General features: G+C 36.5%; 1 protein-coding gene across 5 annotated transcripts in view; it reads right to left on the bottom strand.

The window, feature by feature from the left end:
* Window positions 1–23,783, bottom strand: part of SOCS5 (suppressor of cytokine signaling 5) — a 67,115-nt gene that overhangs the window by 42,192 nt on the left and 1,140 nt on the right. Inside the window, exon 1 of one of the 5 annotated variants that reach the window (XM_047853274.1) lies at window positions 16,526–16,545. The exons of the other annotated variants lie outside the window; for them this stretch is intronic. The gene's annotated coding sequence lies outside the window, so the exon portion shown is untranslated. Of the gene's footprint in view, window positions 1–16,525; window positions 16,546–23,783 lie in introns of those variants that run through there. 5 annotated transcript variants of the gene reach the window in all.

Below are 23,783 nucleotides of genomic sequence, written 5' to 3'. Positions count from 1 at the left end.
GATAAAATATACGGCATGGTGACTATGGTCAATATCATATACTTGAAATTTTCTGAGAGTAGATCTTGAATGTTTTCACCAAAAAAAGAAGGGGCGGGGGTGTAATTACTGAAGGCAATGGATGTATAAATTCGCTTGACTACAGTAATCATTTCACAATTTATGTTTATCAAATCATCACACTGCATACTTTAAATATATACAATTTTTATTTGTCAATTATATCTCAATAAAGCTGGCAGGGGTCTAGGGTGGGCGGTAAGAATGCTGACTGGAACCAAGTACCAAGACTGGTCATAATTGCACCAACACATAACCCATCCTAAGAAGGCATGAACTATTTCTTTTTTTTCTTCCTAAGAAATAAAGTCATAGCAAATGAGTCTATCAAAACACGTGGAGGATTATAATTCAAGATAGCTATTCTCTATAATCATATATATTTTTGGATGACTGCCATAAAAATTAGTAGGTCTTCTCAGATTGTGATTTGAAAAAACAAAAACACAGCTAAATGACCATAAATCATTTTATTTAAATAAGTGAGCAACCTCACGGTCCCTGACTTTTCCTAGTTCTTAAAGCATTAAATGTAAATTATTTGTGGGAGCACTCAATTGCTTTCAAATGATAACTCTTTTTCATATAAAATCTTCTGGGGATATGAACTTTATAACGAGCAAATCCAACTCTATCAAGAGCTGAAAGGATGTTAAAAGGTAGTTTGATGCCATTAAAAAATTGACAAATATTTACCTATTGATTGAATGCTTAAAATATTTCAATTCCTAAGGGTAATGCAAAAGAGATCAAAACGACATAGGTGCTCAAGGACTTAGCTGAGGAGATGATGCACACCCTTGAGATAATTAGACACTGGAACTATAAATAAGAAAGTATATAGAACAATTAGAGATAACATCTAAATAGATGTCAAAACATTCTTTAATAAGTGTCCCATATAAGTCAAGTGGTATTTCAGAAGAGAAAATAAATTGAGCTGATGTAGGGAGGCACTGGGATCCAGCGAAGAGAAGAGCGTGCTGGGGTCCAGAGGCCTGCTTCAGCTCTGCCATTAAAAACCCTTGGCTACATAAGTCCCAACCACTTCAGTGCCCGGTCAGCACACGTGGTGCTTGACACACACAGAAAAGGACATTTGCTCATTCACCTCTGATTTGGATATGGCTAAGCAAGGAAGGGAGGCAGGCCAGGGGCTCCTACTAGAAGAAACACTCAGAATATCTGCAACTCAGGACTATGGCAAGCTCATTGCTTGAATTCAACACTACCTTCTCACAACCCTGTGAAAGAAAGGATGCTGACACCCAAAAGAAGGAGCTGGCTGCTCTCCTGGCCCCCTCCAGGGAGCAAAAACCCTTATACCAAGGGTCTCACTGTCCTGGGCCCAGCTGCACTGGCACCTCACGGTCCCAAGAACCCCCTGTGATGCATCAGCTGTCTGGCTTAGTTTCAGTCTGCTTCTCTGGGTCTCGGTAAGCTCATCTCAAAGAAAGCAAACTGGATCAGGTCCTTTACAACATCACAATCTATAAATATAATAAATTACACATAGAAGCCATAGAACATTAACCTTATTAAGTTGTCACCTAGAGTAAAAATAGCTTGTTAAATTTATTATCTGGACTTCACTTTTTTGTTTTACAAGAAATATCAAGCCGTTTTTACAAATGCCAAATTGGAACGGCAAAACTACTGAATTCCTTAAAAGAATGATTCGTACCTTCATCTCAAAATATCAAAATGGCTAGATCTCACAGTAAAACATAACCTGTGCAAAGATGCATCACAGTTCTTCATGAAAGTGAGTTAAATTTTACAACACAGAACAATATTCTTACACATCAAGTAGTATTAGTACCTCTACAATACCAGCCCACTAGGGTTCCTAGCAATGTCTGCAGGGAACAAGAAAAGATCAAGAGTGCCTCCTTAACTGCCAGGATTCAAATCCAGAAGTAGAAGAAAACAAGTCATCTTAACTACTGAATGGCAAGTAGGAGCTCAGCACTGTGCTGGTCACTTTACATGGGTTACCTTATTTAGTTCCTACGATGGTATTATTAGGTAGCTAGTTATTATCGTTTTAATGATGAGAAAATTGAGACTCAGGAAATTAAGAAATCTGCTTACAGCTTCAGAGACCTTCACAAAGCTTAAAAATAAGGTGATCCACGAAGGATGTACCACTGTCCCAAGCCTTCAGGAAAACACACTCTGATCAGCAGACCCAACTGTTCACGTCCCTTTGGTAGATGTAGCCCTACTGTCACAATGTGCGCCATCAAACAATCACGGCTTGATATTATTTCTTAACATAATTTAAGAAATTAATGTTGTCTTCCACATTAAGTCTTTAGTAAATTTGCTTAGCATGCAATCACTTCTTGTGACTAAAATGAGTTTCTGGATCTACAACTGCTGAGGAACAGACACCAGACTACTCAAGTTAAGGTCATTCTCTGAGGTCTGGTATGAATGGCACCTCCCTGGAGGATGTGTCTATTTCTTTTTTTCCATTAACCACAACATTCCTTTGTCTCTTCTTTTGAATATTAACTTTCTCTGTTGGATTGCTGACATGTTCTAAATATAGCAAAAAATGTGAAGCTGAGTCACTACAGTGAGTTCCTGAAGAGCACCAGGTCCATATGCTCATGATGCCAGGCAGAGAAACAGCAAATATAACATTTTATTGAGAGAACTAAAGACTATGACTTCTCTCCTTTCTTTAAAATAAGGATATCACATCTGCAAGGAGGTGGACAGTAACAGGAAGACAAAACTCCTTTACAAAAACCCAAAAGCTCTGGGAAACAGAAAAAGGGAAAGAAAGAAAGCAATACTCAATGTCTTCAAGTGTACAAAGAAGTGCTTGATAGAAACCCACAATTTTAAACTATATAACATGAGAAATTGCCTCAGTTTAGAAAAAGTTTAGAACATATACTACACATATACTGTAAGAATAAATGTCTCTTTCACTAAATTTATACTGATAAAGCTCAAGCTACAGAATCTGCAAACACAGAAAAGAGTCATGATCAAGAGGAGAAAAACTAAAAATCACTTAATTCCTTCTTCCCTCATCATCCCAGTCATTAATTTTAACACAATTTTAAAAATTAAAGCAAGTTGTATTTTGGATGATTATTAACATCACAGTACATGGTTTCTGTAGCAAATGAGAAAAACATTAAATAGTATATGAGATGAATGAAAAATAACTCATCTCACTACTCAGCATATTTTATATTCTATCTTTTATTTATTTATTTATTTTTTAAACGTTTATTTATTTTTGAGACAGAGCATGAATGGGGGAGGGTCAGAGAGAGGGAGACACAGAATCTGAAACCGGCTCCAGGCTCTGAGCTGTCAGCACAGAGCCCAACGTGGGGCTCGAACTCACGGACCACGAGATCATGACCTGAGCCGAAGTCGGCTGCTTAACTGACTGAGCCACCCAGGCGCCCCTATATTCTATCTTTTAAATGAAGGTTTCCTTTTTGGGGCGCTTGGGTGGCTAAGTTGGTTAAGCGTCTGACTTTGGATCAGTTCATTATCTCATGGTTCATGAGTTCAAGCCCCGTGTCAGGCTCTATGCTGACGCTCAGGGCCTGGAGCCTATCTCCCCCTCCTCTCTCTCTGCCCCTCCCCTGCTGGTACTCTGTCTCTCTCTCTCTCTCAAAAATAAATAAAAAACATTAAACAAAAAAGATTTCCTTTTTAAGAAACTCAAATATATCACCTTACCTTTTTCATTTACTACACTATGGACATTTTCTTATACTTCACACCCTTAAACATGCTAAATCACATGATTTTTATCACCAATCATCTTTAGTATACTAAACAAAAACGTTAAAGAACACGATTTATAATGGTTTTATAGTTTTTGGTCATACAGTGGCATAACTTAATCAGTTAAGGGGTTCCTCATTTTTTAACATTATAAATAGCATTGTAATGAATAAGTAATACACACCTGTACATACATTTATATGCATCTCTTATTTCCTTATAATAATTATTATTTAATTATTAAATAATTTCCTTATTTCCTTATAATAAATTCCTAAAGACAGAATTTTTGGGTAAAGGTTATTGAAGGATTCTATTACCACACTGGCATTGCAATGGACTGAATGTTTGTGTCCCCCAAAATCCACATGCTGAAATCTAATCCCTGATATGATGATATATGAAAATGGGGCCTTTGAGAGGTAATTAGATCATGAGGGTGGAACCCTCATAAATGGAATTAGTGCCCTTGTAAGAAGAGGCCACAAAGCTAGCCAGCTCTTTCTACCATGTGAGAAAACAAGAAGTCTGCAGTTGACAACCCTTAAAAGGCTCTTCACCAGAACACAGCTATGCAGGCATGAGCCTTACCTAGGGCTTCTAGCCTCCAGAACTGTGAGAAATAAATTCTATTCTCTATAAGTCCCCTGTCATTTATAATACTGTAAGTTTATGGTATTTTGTCCTACCAGCCTGAGCTAACGTAGCCATTTAGAAAGTGCTATCAATTTATGCTCCCACCGAAATCAGGAATTTGCCAACACTTGATTCTTTTTAATATGACAGACCTATTAAAGCATGGAACCTATGACATAATGATTCTAATCTCTTAGACTTTTTCCATAATTTTGGGAAATAATACCTCTTAGTGTAAATAAATATTTATCTGTGGTTAAGCAATTTTTCCCATGTTGATTTTTAACAAATTTATCTCTGTTAATTAAGTAGTTAATTGAAATAATATGAATTGCATAATCATTTAAAAACTAAAGTTATTCTTCTATGTGTATATTTGCAATAAGAGATGTCTGAAATAAAGAAGATGACCATGGTAAACTTGGTTTTGAGACATTTAGTTATTTGCTTTCTTTCTTTTTATTTTAAAATCTTTACTTATTTTTAATTTTTACACTTGGAAGATTTTAAAACATTTTCTTTCTTTTTTTTTAAAAAAAAACTTTCTTCTTTGTATGTCTCTGGTATAGCGTGAAATAAAATATGAGCTAGCATTCTTTTAATGAAGCCATACTCTAAAAAGCATCACGTATCAAAAATTATGATGCTTTTCAAAAGAAGAAAAAATTAAAATAAAATCCTACATGTTTATTTCCAGTTATTTCCAGTTATTTCCAGCTGGAGTAATTGGTACTGGGCTAGACCTCCTGATATGAATGACCACAAAACTGGGGAATATATATGAAATATTATTTTCAGATACTGGGCAGCACAGATCTGTGATTCCTGAGAGAAGGGAAACAAAGATTTCTGAATGCCCTGGCTTTTCTGCTTGTGCCACAAGGAAGGAAAACCCAGAAAGAGTACAGAGATCTCACTGAGTTGAGGAAACAGAACTTGAAGTTTGAAGCTACTAAAGTCCCTGGAATTTAACGGGCAGAATACAAGAAAGAAGAGCGCCATGGAGAAAAAAAGTTTCAGAAATCTGTAGAGAGATCTTCTAATTCTTTACCTGAAGACTAACCTGCATATGCACAATGCAAGACTCCACGAGGCCAAAGAATAAAATCTGGGGGAAAAACAACTACAGGAGCTTGCAAAGGTCTTGGAGACATTCAAATTCCTGGCAGGTGGAGTGGAGAGACTTCACTGAACATCACATGTATTTATTTGATAGAGACCCCAGGAAGGCCATACCTCTGTATTGGGGCTAAGCTAGTCCTAGAATAAATAAAATGCTAAAAACCATAGATAAAAAGAATTGTGAAAGCAGAGAGGTTAAAAAAAAAAAAAAGTATTACACCAAAAGAATAATGGTGAAAACGATCACTAACTTCTTTTATTTATTTATTTTGAGAGAGACAGTATGTGGGCATGCATGCACAAGCAGGGGAGGGGCAGAGAGATAGGGAGAGAGAGAAACCCAAGCAGGCCCCACGCCATTGGTGCAGAGCCCGACTCGGGGCTCAGACTCACTAACTCTGAGATCATGATCTGAGCTGAAATTAACAGTTGGGACACTTAACCGACTAGGCCACCCAGGCGCCCCTGATCACTAACTTCTTATCAGTAAAATTTAAGCTAGAAGGTATTTAAATGATGACTTTAAAGTACTACAAGGGGGAAAAGGTATCAACATAAAATTTTATCAGGATCGTTCAGTTTCCAACAGCCCGGGGTTCATGTGATGAACACATGAGGCAATCATGGGAGACACAAGAAGTGGGTCCAAACTACCCTACAATGAAAGCTATTCTAGAACTACCAAAACTTAAACCCCAAAAATCCTGAAAACAAAACTCAAAAGATCAAGCTGATCCACAAATAAATTAACTGCCTGCCAGTATAAAACTTAATACTCAAGAAAGAAAGAAAAAAAAAAAAAAACAAATCAAGACACTCAACATAACTTCATAACAAATTACTAAACATAGGAAAAAAAAAAAAAGAAAAAGAAATGGCAACTTATAACCACAATCCAGAAGTGGCAGAGATAAGGAGAACTTTTAATACAAGGATTTTTAAAATAGCTATTAAAAAAATCTAAAGGCTTAAAGGAAAACATGAAATAATGAAGAAAAGAGAAAAATTTCAACAGACAAATGGAAATTACTTTCTAGAAAAACCAATAGTAATTCTAGAATGATATATATATACACATATATATAATAGTTATATATATACCTGACATTAAAAATTAACTGGATGGAAATAAGCATATTAGACAAAAGAGACCTGGGAAAAAAATCAGTGTACTTGAAGACAGAACAGAAACTTTCAAACTGAATGAAAAGAAAAAAAGATTGGAAGAAAAATGGACAGAGTTTCAGTGACCTGTGAATTAATATTAAGTGGCCAAACAAACACATGCAGGATTGAAGTCTGAGGAGAAAAGAAACACTGGGGAATTGAAGATTTTGAAGATAGATGGTTAAAAATTTCACAAATATGATGAAAACAATACACCCATAGATTTAAGCTCAACAAATACCAAAGATAAACAAAACCAAACCAAGCAGCATCATAATAAATTGCTGAAATCCAGGCACAGAGAAAAAAATTTTAAGAGTAACCAAAGGGTAAAGGCATATTACATATAGGAAAACAAATATAAGAATCACCATAGAATTCTTGTCAGAAACCATGCAAATAATAAAAGAACATTTTTAAAGCGCTAAAAGGAGGAAAAAAACCCATGAAAACCTAGAATTCTGTATCCACTAACAATAGTTTTCAAAATTGAAGGCAAAATAAGTGGGTAGGGTAGCTGCAATGTAAGAAATGTAAAAGAAGTTTTGAAACAAAACGAATATGGTAGCTAACATAAACCTGGATCTACACACACACAAAAAGATATCTAAAGAAATGGTTAAAATGAAGATAAATATTAAAGACATTTTCCTCATTTTTAATTGCTCTAAAAGATAAGTGTCTGACAAAAGCAAAAACCAGCAATGGGGTTTAAAGCCCACATAAAATAAAAATGTGTGACCATACTGGGTCAGAAATCAGCCCTCCACAAGTACAAAAGATAGAGATCATACCTTGCATATTTTCAGACCACTACACTATGAAACTCGAAATCAACCACAAGAAAAATCTGGAAAGACCATGAATACTTGGGAGATTAAGTAACATCCAACTAAAGAATGAATGGGTTAACCAAGAAATTAAAGAGCAAATGAAAAAGTACATGAAAGCCAATGAAAATGAAAACACGACATCCCCAAACCTCTGGGATGCAGCAAAGGCAGTCATAAGACGGAAGTATATGGCAATCCAGGCCTTCCTAAAGAAGGAAGAAATCTCAAATACACAACCTAACCTTATACCTAAAAGAGCTAGAAAAAGAACAGCAAATAAAGCCCCAAACTGGCAGAAGGGAAATAATAAAGATTAGAGCAGAAATCAATGATATAAAAATCAAAAAACAGAACAGATCAATGAAACCAGGAGCTGGTTCTTTAAAAGAATTAACAAAATTGATAAAACACTAGCCAGACGAATCAAAAAGAAAAAGGAAAAAACCCAAACAAAATCACAAATGAAAGAAGAGAGATCACAACCAATAGCAAAGAAATACAAACAATAATGAGAATATCATGAGCAATTATATGCCAACAAATTGGGCAATCTGGAAAAAATGGACAAATTCCTAGAAACATATAAACTACCAAAACCAAAACAGGGAAAAATAGAAAATTTGACTAGACCCATAACCAGTGAAGAAATTGAATCAGTAATCAAAAATCTTCCAACAAACAAGAATCTAGGGCCAGATGGCTTTCCAAGGGAATTCTACCAAACATTAAAGAAGAGTTAGCACGTATTCTTTTGAAGCTGTTCCAAAAAATAGAAATAGAGAGAAAACTTCTAAACTCATTCTAGGAGGCCAGCATTACTTTGGTTCCAAAAGTAATGGAGAACTAAAAAGGAGAACTACAGACCAATTTCCCTGATGAACATGGATGCAAAAATTCTCGAGATACTAGCAAACCAGATCCAGCAATACATAAAAGAATTATTCACCACGATCAAGAGGGATTTATTTCTGGGATGCAGGGCTAGTTCAATATCTGCGAATCAATCAATGTAATACATCACATTAATAAAAGAAAGGGTAAGAACCACATGATCCTCTCAACAGATGTAGAAAAAACATTTGACACAATACATCATCCTTTCTTGATAAGAACCTTCCAGACAATAGGACTAGAAGGATCATACCTCAAGATCATTAAGGCCATATATGAAAGACCCACTACTAGTATCATCCTCAATGGGGAAAAACTGAGAGCTTTCCCCTTTCCCCCTAAGGTCAGGAACGTGACAAAAGATGTCCACTCTCACCATTGTTACTCAACATAGTGTTGGAAGTCGCAGCCTCAGCAATCAGGCAACACAAAGAAATAAAAGGCATCCAGATCAGCAAGAAGAAAGTCAAACTTTTCACTCTTCTCAGACAACAGGATACTTTATGTGGAAAACCCAAAAGACTACCAAAAAACTGCTAGAACTGATCCATGAATTCAGCAAAGTCACAGGATATAAAATCAATATACAGAAACTGGCTGCATTTCTATACACCAATAATGAAACAGCAGAAAGAGATATCAAGGAATCAATCCCCTTTACAATTGCACCAAAAACCATAAAATACCTAGGAATAAACCTAACCCAAGAGATGAAAAATCTATACACTGAAAACTATAGTAAGCTTATGAAAGAAATTGACCACACACACACACACACAAATGAAAAACATTCCATGCTCATGGATTGGAAAAATACTGTTAAAATGTCGATACTACCCAAAGCAATCTACATATTCAACACAATACCTATCAAAATAACACCAGCATTCTTCACAGAGCTAGAACAAATAATCCTAAAATTTGTATGGAACCAGAAAAGACCCCAAATAGCCAAAGCAATCCTGAAAAAGAAAACCAAAGCTGGAGGCATCACAATTCTGGACTTCAAGCTGTATTACAAAGCTGTAATCATCAAGATAGTACGTTACTGGCACAAAAACAGACAGATCAATGGAACAGAATAGAGAACCCAGAAATGGACCCACAAACATATGGCCAACTAATCTTTGACAAAGCAGGAAAGACTATCCAATAGAAAAAAGACAGCCTCTTCAGCACATGGTGTTGGGAAAAGTGGACAGCGACGTGGAAGAATGAACTTGGACCACCTTTTTGGAGCATAAACAAAAATAAGCTCAAGATGGATGCAAGACCTAAACATAAGACAGGAAGCCATCAAAATCTTAGAGGAGAAAGCAGGCAAAAACCTTTTACCTTGGCTGCAGCAACTTCTTCCTCAACATGTCTCTGGATGCAAGGGAAACAAAAGCAAAAATGAACTACTGGAACCTCATCAAGATAAAAAACTTCTACACAGTGAAGGAAACAATCAGCAAAACTAAAAGGCAACCAATGGAATGGGAGAAGATATTTGCAACTGATGGAATGGGAGAAGATATTTGCAAATGACATATAAGATACAGCATTAGTATCCAAAATCTATAAAGAACTTATCAAACTCAACACCCAAATAACAAATAATTCAGTGAAGAAATGGACAGAAGACATGAATACTTTTCCAAAGAAGATACCCAGATGGCTAACAGACACATGAAAAAATGCTCAACATCACTCATCATCAGGTAAATACAAATCAAAACCACAATGAGATACTACCTCACACCTGTCAGAATGGCTAAAATTAACAACTCAGGCAAGGACAGATATTGGCGAGGATGCAGAGAAAGAGGAACTCTTTTGCACTGGTGGTGGGAATGCAAACTGGTGCAGCCACTCTGGAAAACACTATGCAGGTTCCTCAAAAAATTAAAAATAGAACTGCCTTATGACCCAGTAATTGTGTACTAGGTATTTATCAAAAGGATACACATATGCTGATTTGAAGGGGCACATGCACCCCAATATTTATAGCAGCACTACTGACAATAACCAAAATATGGAAAGAGCTCAAATGTTCATCGACTGATGAATGGATAAAGAAGATGTGGTGTATAGTGGAACATTACTCGGTTATCAAAAAGAGTGAAATCTTGCCATTTGCAACAACGTGGTTGGAACTAGAGTGTATTATGGTAAGTGAAATAGAGAAAGACAAATACGATTTCACTCATATGTGGAATTTTAGATGCAAAACAGATGAACATAAGGGAAGGGAAACAAAAATAATATAAAAACAGAGAAGGAAACAAACCATAAGAGACTCTTAAATACAGAGAACAAACTGAGGGTTGCTGGTGGGGTGCTAAGTGGGGGGATGGGCTAAAAGGGCAAGGGGCATTAAGGAGGACACTTGTTGGGATGAGCACTGGGTGTCATATGTAAGTGATGAATCACTAAATTCTATTCCTGGAAAAAAGAATGTGTGACAAAAAAGCCTCCAAAATGAGAGGAATTGGGAGTATATCATAATGTAAGATTTCTGCACTATAAATGAAATGGCATACTATTTGAGGGTGGACTGATATTTTTTTTGGAGGGGGGAAGCATTCTTTTATTTTTATTTATTTTTATTTATTTTTTTTAATATTATTGTCAGGTTGGCTAACATACAGTGTATACAGTGTGCTCTTGGTTTTGGGGTAGATTCCTGTGATTCATCACTTACATACAACACCCAGTGCTCATCTCAACAAGGAGGGCAGACTGTTATTAAAAAGAACCCATCTAAGGGGCACCTGGGTGGCTCAGTCAGTTAAGTGTCCAACTTCAGCTCAGGTCATGATCTCGTGGTTCACGAGTTTGAGCCCCGTGTCAGGCTCTGTGCTGACAGCTCAGACCCTGGAGCCTGCTTCAGATTCGGTGTTTCTGTCTCTCTCTGCCCCTCCCCTGCTCATGCTCTGTCTCTCTCTCTCTCTGTCAAAAATAAGTTAAAAAAAACAACAAAAAGTTTAAAAAAACTTTTTAAAAAGAACCCATCTAAAAGCAAATAGAAAAACCAAGACCATGTAAATGGTCTAAACCAGTGGTTGGCAAACTTTTTCTGTAAAGAACCAGATGGGGCACCTGGGTGACTCAGTTGGTTGAGCGTCTGTCTGACTCTTGACTTCGGTTCAGGTTATGATCTCATGGCTTGTGAGATCGAGCCCCGTGTGGGGCTCTGTGCTGACAGTGCACAACCTGCTTGGGATTCTCTCTCTGCTTCTATCTGTCCCTCCCCCACTCTCCCCCCCCACCCAAATAGATAAGTAAATTAAAACAAAATAAAACAAAACAAAAAGAACCAGAAAATATTTTAGGCTTCAAGGACAATATGGTCTCCGTCCCAACTACCTAACCTTGACACCACAGCACAAAAGCAGCCATAAACAATATGTACATGAATGGGCACAGCTGTGTCCTGATAAAAGATTTACACAAACAGGTAATAGGCCAAATTTGGTCTGCCAGCCATAGTTTTGCCAACTCAGAGTCTAAACATACCAAACTTACGAAGTTGTCAGACTAAATAAAAAAGCAAGACTCAACTACATGTTGTGTACCAAAAACCCACTTTATATATAAATGACATAAATAGGTTAAAAGTGGATGGAAAAATATATACCATGCAAATATTAATTAAAAGAAATATAATAAATTTCTAAATTTCATAAATTTAGTATCACACACAGAGACTTCAGAACAAGAGACGTTACCAGAGATAAAGAGGATATTTCATGATGACTGAGGGGTGAATTCATCAACAACCTTAACAATCCTAAATGTGCTGTAACACACGTAACAGTGCTTAAAACATGAAGCAGATCTGATGGAACTGAAAGGAGAAACAGACAAATCCAAAACCATAGGTGAAAACTTCAACTCTTTTCTTGATAGAACAAGTAAACAGAAAATTGGTAAAAACATGAGAAAATACAGAGATCACCCTAACTTAACTCACTTACGGAACATGGCACCCAACAACAGAAGATACATTCTTCTCAAGTACACACTGAACATTAACCAAGATACATCACATGTTGGGCCATAAAACAATCAAAAAGCTTAAATGTATTGAAATGTTTCTTTTTAATTTTTTAAGTTTATTTATTTTGAGAGAGAGAGAGAGAGAGAGAGAGAGAGACAGACAGACAGACAGACATAGCAGGGGAGGAGCAGAGACAGAGGGTGAGAGAATCCCAAGCAGGCTCCACACCATCAGCGCAGAGCCCAATGCAGGGCTTGAACTCGTGAACCACGAAATCTTGCCGAGCTGAAATCAAGATTTGGACACTTAACCAACTGAGCCACCCAAAAGCCCCTCCACTGAAATTATTAAGGGTATGTTCTATGACCAAAATGTCATTAAATGAAAACAGTAATACAATAACTGGAAAATCCCAAACATTTGGAAATTATTTGACAACACTCTTCAAAACAAACCATGGGTCAAATAAAAAATTACAAGTGAAAACAGAAAATATTTTTAATGAAATGATAATGAAAATGCATAGCTTTAAAAGTTGATAATGCATAAAAAAATTTAAATCAATGATTAACCTAACTTAGATCAATGCTCTAAGCTTTCACCTTAAAAGCTAAAAAATGTATAACAAATTAACCCATAGTAAGGAGGGGATAAGGAATTAATGAAAGAGCTCCACTCATAAGCTTAGAAAACAGATAAGCCACAGAAAATCAACAAAACCAAAAGCTGATTATTTGAAAGGACTGATAAAATTAATAACTCCTAGCTTGACTAATCATGGGAGGAAAGGAGAAAATGCATCTAATATCAGGAATGAAAGAGGAGGGGACATTAGTACAGATGCTACTGACATTAAAAGAAAACACTTTCATAAAATGTGTATTTTCAAGATGATAAATTTGATAAATTAGGTGAAATGGACAAATGCCTCAAGACACAAATTACCAAAACAGGAATAAAAAGAAAAACAAAATCTCAATTGTCTTATATGTATTCATTTACAAACTGAATCCTTTAACAAATAAACAAAAAATCCTTCAGGCCAAGATAGCTTCATTGGTGAATTCTATCAAGTATTTGAGGAAGAACATCAATTGTACCCAAACTCTTCCATAAAAGAAAAGAAGAGGAGACATTGTTGGTAGGAATATAATATGGTAAACCCACTTTGGAAACTGTTCTGTCAGTTTCTCATAATGTTAAACACACATCCATCCTATAATGCAGCAGTTTTGACTTCTAGGTATTCATTCATCCACAAGTAAAGAATATATGTGTCACAAAAGGCTTGTACAAGAATGCTCATAGGAGCTTTAGTCTTAATAGCTGAAGACTGGAAATAATTCTTTCCCACAGTAATAACAGATAAATTACAGCATATCTATACAATGGAATGTGATTCAGCAACTGAAAGGAACTATTGTTCCATGTAACATGGATGGATGAGTCTATATTTTAAAGAAGGGCTTTGCATAAATTTTATGCCCAAGAAAGTTTGAGAACCACTGCTATAGAAGCACATACATAATAAGAAAACAAAAAGGGGAAATATAAGAGATTTAGGTAGTTTATAAATTAATCAGTGCCATATACAACCATAAATTGTATGTAACAGTTGTCATTTTCCTTAGGTGCTTAATTGCAATTACAATTATGGTTACAATAGTCCTCTGTTCACGTTGAATTTTCTACTGATGTGCTTCAAGGACTTCCAGTTCCAAATTTTAGTCTTTGGTCCTCTAACTACCCTAATTTCTCATCAATTCCAACTTAAACTATGCATTTTAGATAAGGAATCCTGTTGACCAGTTCCTTTGCTTTTTTTCTTAATGTTCTACTTCCTTGGTACAGTTTTCCCCACCTCTTAATAGTGTTATTCTTACTGTTTCCTGTACAGCCTTGACTTTCTACCTCCTTTAAAACTGAACCAAAAACTCATCTTTTCCACTAAGTGCAAAACCACCTCAGATTCTTTCCAAATTCCCTCAGCACTTGAAGATCTTGCTCCTAATAGATGGGCTATTTATTTTACAGAGTTTGGACACCTCCTCTTAATGACTCACCAACTCCATCCCCTGGCTTAGAGAGGAGAATCTTTGGAAGAGAATTGAAAAGATTACAGTTCTCTTCAAGGTTCTTTCTCTTGTGATGTTTTTACTTTTCCCTCTTGGAATGCATTCTATTTGCCAGAACCTTAAGCTCTATAGTGCTAGAGGGGCAGGAGAGAAAGAGAGGCAAAGAGATGGTTGATTAGGACTCCTCTGGACTAGATTTTTTGAAGAAGGCAAAAAAAAAAAAAAATGCCTTCAGGCTTCAGTATCTGTTCAGACTACCTCACCAGCCCAAGGAAGCAAACAAGACTCCAAAGAGAGTTTCAGTGAGGAATAACAAAGTGCATTTGTTACGAATTCCTTGTGTTGTATTGGGATGGCCAGTGTACTACAGCACACTGTTTCAAGGACACTAAAATATTTCTGGCTTTCTGAGAGCAAATATTTCTACATATTCTTTGTAAGGCTATTTGGTGGTGGGGGGGAGGTTGAGTTGAGGGAGGCAAAAGGTAAACACTAAAAAATGTCTATACTCTTGAACTAAATACCAAATTTGCAGTTACTTTTTGTTCTGCATACATTATTATTTAGGAATTATGGTTATTATTCACTTAATTTCACAAGCTTCAACTCTATAAACTTTTTGCCTTCCAAATCCTATCTATAAACCTGGTCATACTCCTGAGCTAGACCTATATTTCCAACTGATATCTTGGTCATGTTATTACTTACCTAAAAAGTATAACTACTTACCTGAAAGCAAACCCAGCATTACCCCCTCTCAAACTTGCACATATTATTCAACTTCCAAGTCAAGATCCTTAAACTCATCTTCAGTTTCTATCACTTCCAAACACTAACCAAGTCTAGAAGATTTAAACTCCTATATAATCTGTGAAATCAGTGCTCTTGTTTCTATCCCCACTACAAATTCCTTAATTCAGACCATCATAATCTCTTTCCTGATCTAGTGCAGAGCCTTAAATGGCATCCCTGCTTGTGATCTACCTATCAAAGGCCAGAGAGAATGCCCCATTCACTCACCCTGCCATATGCATTACTTGTTGAATAAATGTCTCCAATCTCTATTCCTCCAAACTATTCTCTTTATTACTGCTGTAACCAACTGGCTTTCTACAACAGCAAACTATTTGTGTCACTTCCCCACTTATAAAACAAAATAAAAATCCAAACTCCTAGTATGGTATATAAGACCATTAACAATTTGTTCCCATTCTACCTTGATTCTAATTGGATTTCCTAATTTTCTTTTGTACTCATTTTGACAGATCAAATTTCACCCTTCTCCTTAGCACACTATGCCCTTTCATTTTTAATAATCTAGAATAAACAGAAACTCAGTCCAGCTTGCTTTATTTTTATGATCACCCTTATACTATTTAAAGCCATTAGCTAAACCTGTACAGAAGTAATGAGTGAAGAAATAATCAGAAGATACAGCCAACTCTCAATTAGCTTATTTTCACATGGTCAGTGTAGACTAAATGGAAAAGTGAATAAAATGTTTTAACCACCTGCTGAGCTTCTTCCTTACAATAAATTAATGTTAAAAGTCTTCAGTTACAGACTTATTACCTTTCTTTTGATTGACAGGCACAAAGAGAACTATAATTCAAGTTTTCTCACATCTATCCTTTTCCTTCATCTTTAACACTTCCCTTTCCCATTTCTGCTGTTTCTCCTCTGGTACTATCCTCCCCCTGCTATCTTAGTATTCACAGCACGCTGTCTGTCCACTCTTCACAAGAACATTAGTATTCCTCTATCACTCTTAATTGGTAGAGAACCTAAAATTTTATGAAGTATTTTCACATATACTTACTCATTTGATTCCTGCAACTTCATTTTTTTTCCCAAAATCAACAAATATCAAGGATGTGGGGGGGGGGGGGGAGCGTGGGGGAGGGGGCGTTATACTGTGAAAATTAAAAGGAAACAAGGAAACCTCACTTAGAATGGAGTCAGGGGCCAGCAGGGGGAGCTCACACACCTACCACTCACTTCAATTGCAGACCCAAAAAGAAGACAAGAGGACCTTCCAAGTCTGTACTCCTTTAGCTACTACTTTACTATCCCAGCAAGAGGGGCAACAGCCCAGCCAATGAGAGACTGTCACAACTCAACCAATGAGAGGCCACCATACTGCCAACTCCCAGTTTACTCCAATGAACTTTTTGTTTATAGCAGCTTTCCTACTTTCTCCTTTCTCCATAAAAAAGAGGTCTTCTTTTTTGTTTTCCAGACTTGCTTGTAGTTTTGCCATAGCTTGCTCGTCCTGGATTGCAATTCTGTTATTTCCAGGTAAACCCATTTTTGCCAGTAAAATAACTGTCAGTTTTAGTTCTAAGGTTAACAATATGTAGCAGATGCTGCCCATCTAAGTAAAATTTAAGATACTTTCTTATAATTTAACTCAAGTTTCAGGAAATCCCAGTTCAAAAAAGTTCAGTTATTCATCTAACATATTGCTATTCCTTCTGCCTAGAATTCCACAACTCCTCTTCACCTGCTCATCTCTCAGGACCCATCTCAAGTCTTCCCCTACTCCCAGAGCAAGAATATTACCACTATTTCAATGCTATCCTAATGTTTTTCACACCACTATTTCACACCACTAGAAAAATCCAGGTATCTGGACTCTTACTCTAATGTCTTTTCCACCAAACAAGATTTTCCTTATTAATGCCCATTAATGATCCAACATTTTATAGTGAAGAGGAGAAACATTTAATGCATGGCCTGTGCTGATTTTCCAATTTCCAGAGTAAATCTGTACACCAAACTATCCCTTACCTTACCTTTCCTTAAAAATCAGGAATTTGATATGCTAACTAATTTGGATGTAAATTTTAAAAAATAAAAAATAAAATTAAAAAAATCAGGAATTTGAGGAATGTCTCCAAATCCTCTCAAAATACATAGATATGGTCTCTCCTGGTAATGACATCCAAAGCTGCCAGAGCAAAGGAGTAAAACAGCATTTCATAAACCCTAAATTAAACTATTATAAATTTTAAAAGATACCTCTTAATATCTTGGGAAACATTTAGGATTAACAATCAAGAGATGAGGACCTTTGTCCCAACTCTACTACACACACTGGGTGACTTGGGAAAGTCACTTAACCTCCTTAAGTCAAATTTCCTTTTTTGATAAAACTGGATAATGCCACTTACATTTCAGAATTAAGAGAATACAATGAAAAAAATGACAGCAAATCACTTAGCCTGGAACACACTAAAGAGTCAGAAATCGGTAATCTCTTTCACAATTATTTTCATGTACATCATTTTTGTTTTCAGAATTATGCCCAACAGCCCTCAACATGTTCCAGGACTTTGTGGCCCAGCAGCAACAACAATAAATGCCTTCCGAGAAGTTATCTCCATGACTTCTGGATCCCCTTCCTGGGTCACAATTCAGGTCCTGTAAATACCATTTGGAGTATCTCCTCCTAAATGCATTATCTTGTTCTCTGCTGCATGGAAACTCATCAAAGGATGTTCCTGTAGCTTCTGTGTTTGCCTGGCTTTCAACTACCTGGAACACACACAGAGTCAACTGCAAATCTGGCAATTTGCACTGCCAGTCTGTCTTTTAAATAATTTATTAAAATGTTAAATAAAATTGGTCCCAGCACTGATCACTTGAAGGGCAATGAGGCTGGACTACTGTTCTCATGTTAATAACCAAAGTCAAAGACTAAATAATTAGATAAGTAAGCTCCCCTTTGGCTACATGCATATTTTAACCCTTAAAAAAATACTTGGACTTCTCCCAACGTTTTTATTTAATGTCTAATAAGTTTATTCTCCAGCTTTGAGATATGTCACCAGTTTTCCTAATACAAAGACATGCTAATCTGCAGAACCCAGGACCTACGTTAGGGCTAAACTTCTATAAAATCCTCGTTTTCCTCCACATTTTTCTCTATCCAACCTCCAATTCTTAACTCCCCTATCTCAAGGTTACATGAAGGCTTGAAGTTCAGTTCCCAAATTAATTCTGTTCCACCATTCTACCTTTCATGTTCCATTTTGAGTATATGTATTATTTAAGTACGCATCTATCCTTTTTAATTGCTTGAAATACAGTGTATCAATACTTGATTACCACTCTAACTGAAGAATCTTGCCCAGAATAGAAAGACTGGATATTATTCCTGTTACAGGAGAATTCAAATAAAATAAGGAAGTCATGATTTGAAGACAATCTCAGAGCAGATGCACAATTTCAAAAATATTTTTTCAAATTATCTTCCTCACTGCTTCTTCTTATCAGCTTTTTTTTTTTTTTCAACGTTTATTTATTTTGGGGACAGAGAGAGACAGAGCATGAATGGGGGAAGGGCAGAGAGAGAGGGAGACACAGAATCGGAAACAGGCTCCAGGCTCTGAGCCATCAGCCCAGAGCCCGACGCGGGGCTCGAACTCACGGACCGCAAGATCGTGACCTGGCTGAAGTCGGACGCTTAACCGACTGCGCCACCCAGGCGCCCCTTCTTATCAGCTTTGATAAAAGATTATTGTATGACATCTCATCAAAGCAAAGGTATATTTACTTTTGGTGCTAAACATCACATAAGTAAAATGCTTATGGACTATCATTAGGGAAACTGTGGAAATATATTCTTACTCTACCGTACTTAGCAATAACTGTCATTATGATTATGGTCTGTCTCAAGTCATTCCTTACAATTTTTCACCTACATGTCCAATAAAGGCAGGTAACTAATTCTCAGTTAAATTCAGATGTAAACTTACCCAACATTAACATGAATCAACAGTCCTGCTAGTTACCCTTCAAGATTACTTCTGCTCTAACCAGATTCAAAAGCCTTTTGCCATTTCTCCCTAAAATAAGATACTTGGCTAATTCAGAAAAAGAAATTTATTAAGTTGAGTAAAGCAAATGATTCATATTTTCCCTCAGTCATTCTCTAACAACTACACTGAAGCTAAGAAAGTAGTTTGAGTGGTCCATAACTATTCAGTCCTTGTGTCCATGAATTTTAAATATGAATAATGGGCAACTCACAATGCCATAATTATTTTTAAACATATAAAGAAAACTGCAACTTAATGAAAAATTGAGCAACTATCAGTTATATTTTATTAAAACATGGTATTTCTAATATCTTTTGAAACCACATTTAAATATTTTGTTCATATAATTAGATTATGTAATAGATCTAAATTTTTTTTTTTCAACGTTTATTTATTTTTGGGACAGAGAGAGACAGAGCATGAACGGGGGAGGGGCAGAGAGAGAGGGAGACACAGAATCGGAAACAGGCTCCAGGCTCTGAGCCATCAGCCCAGAGCCCGACGCGGGGCTCAAACTCACGGACCGCGAGATCGTGACCTGGCTGAAGTCGGACGCTTAACCGACTGCGCCACCCAGGCGCCCCTATTATGTAATAGATCTAAAGAAAAGATCTGCATGTCTAAGTTCTACGAAATTCCTAAAAGCATTTCATGATTCCAAAAATATCCAATAAATTATAATTGCATAATCTAATGGTTAATCAAAAAAAGATTAGTAGGAGCTGGTCACTCTCAAAATGTGATCTTGGAAGCTTTTGATGGCTCCATGTAATGCATTATTTCCAACTAAAGGGATGACCCATGTTATTTATCACCTGAAGTACGTACCAACAGAATGCCTGAGAGCTGAAACAAAATAGCATGAATCTACTACTAACATAATAAAAATGCTTTTGCGCTACACTTGTTTCTGATTTTAATCTGTAAACTGTAAAATGCACTCAATTCAATGAGACTCTACAAATAAGGGCAATTAAAAACATTACGTGATATACATTTTTTTAAATAATTGAAGTTAATGTTTAAAAAGAGGCATAAAAAAAGTGAGCCCATGTGCGACAGACAGGAGGAATTTACATGTTTCTGACAGGAGGCAAAGAAGCATGAAAACTAAAGTTAAGGGGACTATAAGCAGAAGAAAAGCTGCTATAAAAGCAACAGAAGAACCTGGCAGGGCAGAACCAAAGAACAGACAGAAGAAGCCCACCACCGTCATATTAAAAAAACATTTGCTAAACCACATGTTCATGACACTAATTAGACCAGGGTTACAGCAAAGTAAAAAGAAAATGCTACAAAATTGGAATTACACAAATTTTATCACTAAAACCCAACAGCATTATAAATGAAGTCATCAGCTTCATTGACCGAAAGCGATTGCAATTAATAATAGATCCTGTCTGTAAGTTTCCTCACTTAAGCTTACCCAGTTAGCCTTTGGAACTCACTACATTTTCACTAGAATACCTACAAATCAGTTATTGGCATTTTGATTCTAGAATAATGTCACTGCAACAAGGGTCTCCAAATGACATTTAGATAAATGCACATTCCAACTTGATCTGCATACCTAATTAAAGGTCCAAGACGAGCAGACGACAGAGAAAACAAACATGAGGGCATCATTTGCACTAAGCGACCCTTAAGACATTTATGTGATCATGTATTAATCTAGGAATTTTTTGTAGTCTCAAAGTGACTTCATTAATAGCAAAGAAACAAATGGGCATACAAGTGCCTGTATACACCTAATGAACCATAAAGAATGGTGTCTATTATCCGTACCCTTTGTACCTTTACTGTGTGCTAAGGAAAGAAACACTTTTTATTTATTTATTTTTATTATTTTTATTTTTTTCTTGTTAGCACTTTTCTTTTTATTTATTGTCAACTTAGCTAACACACAGTGTAGTCTTGGCTTCAAGAGTAGATTCCCATGATTCCTCACTTACATAAAACACCCAGGGCTCATCCCAGGAAGTGCCCTCCTCAACGCCTATCACCCATTTTCCCCACCCCACAGCCCCTATCAATCCTCAGTGTGTTCTCCGCATTGAAGAGTCTCTTACAGTGTGCCTCCCAACACTTTTTTTTAGTGTATTTTTTTAAAGATTTATTTTGATTTTTGAGAGAGAGAGCATGAGCAAGGGAGGGGTAGAGAGAGGTGGGGACAGAGGATCCTAAATGGACTTGGCACTGATAGCAGTGACCCCCATGCGGGGCTTGAAAACGCGAACTGTGAGATCAGGACCTGAACCGAAGTCCAATGCTCAACTGACTGAGCCACCCAGGTGCCCTAGAAAGAAAGACGTTTAATCCTCACCACGATCCTAAGAGGTATGTACTTTTATTACCCTCACTTTACAGATGAGGAAAGCTAGGTACACAGTGGTTAAATCACTTGCCAGAGATCATAATGTTATTAAGCGACTGAGATACAAAGCCAGTCTTTCTCTATTACAAATATGATCGAAGTTATGTGTTCATGATCATCATGTAATTCTATTACTGCTCTTATTTTTAAAGGTACTAAGATCCGTTTTAACATAACCCCCACACTTCCTGAGAATAATTTTCATATAATTTACTTTTAAGATACAGGAGCCTTTTGAATTCTGAAAATCTTGTAAGCAATTTATTTTTAGAATAAAAATGACAGAACACTAACCTGCTCTAAGAAGTCCATCTAATATTTTAATCTAGATGACATGATGATTTGTCTCTTTCCAACGAGAGAGAAATATCAGCACTTCCACTAACAATGCAGCATATTGTTTAAAACTTTTCAATAAAAGCTCATCCAGTTTTACATCATTTCATGTATAAAAGTAGTCAACTCAAACTTCCCCATCCTTAACAGAGAACAACATCACAAATAATCCAAACACCGTTTATAACTGGCACTACAACTCTTTAGAAATAAACAACGTGAATGTGATAATATAGAAAAACCCTGGACGAGAGTCCAGAGACCTGCCCACCCATCCTGGCTCTGTCACTAACTAGTCATCTAGTCCCTTTCACCGCTCTGGGCCTTGGTTTCCTGATCTGTAAAATAATCACCTCCACGGTCTACTCTTCCAGCTCTGAAAGAAATGTGACTCCTGTACATATATCTTTTCTCCAAGCTTCCCATTCCCATTCTACTTAGTTATCATTACACTGCAGGAATTAAACATTATTTTTCCTTAGTTCTACAAAAAGAGAAAACAGCCCATTCTCAACTAAAGTGATAAGGGAAAGCCTTCCGGACCACTAGTTTTCCATAGATGAGTCTCAAGGTGAATAATGTAGAAGCTATTATAATGCTAAAAGGTGTTAGGTTTCAATATTTTAGGCTACTGTTTGGTGTGCCAGTACATTCTCCCTAAGGACAAATAGTAAAATTCAAGGACAATAGGGGGAAAATTTGTAATTATCCATCAGTTATTGAAGAACTAAAAAGGTGCCAAATGAAAATATTAATACTTTTTTGCAGAACATTTTTCTCTGATGAATTACATTACAGGCAATGTATCACCAACAAATTTTCTCAAATATGTTTAAGTACTTCCTAAAAAAAAAAAAGCTTTCCTTTTTTAAATTGTGAGGAATTAGTAAGATAACATACATATGGTTGAGAAAATATTTAAAAGATTAATGATGTAGCTATGCAATTCTTAGCTTCCTCTTCTCAGTGACATGAAGAACCTCAAAGGGGTGCCAGAGGTAGATTCTGTGGACTGCCACTGCCTAATCCTAGTATGCATTTTCTGTGTTCCTTACCCATTCTCAAGAGTGTTATGCAAATACAAGGTTATAAAAATTAAACTAAGGATCTGACATTAATATTCCAACTGTCAGCTCAACCTGATTTCAGTATTGCTTTCTAGAGCTGCTAGCTTACCAGTATCTTTCCAGTACAATACTTAAAGATGACCTTGTAAAGAAACAATTAAAAGCCAGGGAAAGCGTGGGAATTGAATTACTTAATATTATCTTCTGGAATAAAGTCAGTAGCAAATTCCATATTATCTTCTGGAATAAAGTCAGTAGCAAATTCTAACAGTACAGTCTACTCTAAATGTTAAGTCAGGAAGAAGTAAGCCACCGCTGTAGAATGAGAGACCTGAAGAAAGGATTTTCAGCAGATGTAGAGGCAGCTACAAGAATTTCAAGGTACACTTATAGGCATTTCCAGCAAAGCTAGTAACTGGTAAAACATCAAACACATACATACATTTTGTACATGAAGGATAACTGGCAAGTTCCAGGAGCAAGCCTCCTCTTGGTTGGAATGCCAAAGTAAAATGTCAAAAATCACCTCACGAATCCAATCCCCCAGGCTTTCAAAGTTCGGAAACAAACCGACATGTGTACTTAAACTGCTTCGTAGCATCCTTCTTTAAATGCAACTCCCTCTCCAGAAAGTCAGTTCGCTTCAGCT

Source organism: Prionailurus viverrinus, chromosome A3 (genome assembly GCF_022837055.1).
Source record: "Prionailurus viverrinus isolate Anna chromosome A3, UM_Priviv_1.0, whole genome shotgun sequence".
In the NCBI taxonomy this organism is placed as follows: Eukaryota; Metazoa; Chordata; class Mammalia; order Carnivora; family Felidae; genus Prionailurus; species Prionailurus viverrinus.
The sequence above is the reverse complement of the archived record's forward strand: the minus strand, read 5'-3'. Positions and strand labels throughout refer to the sequence as shown.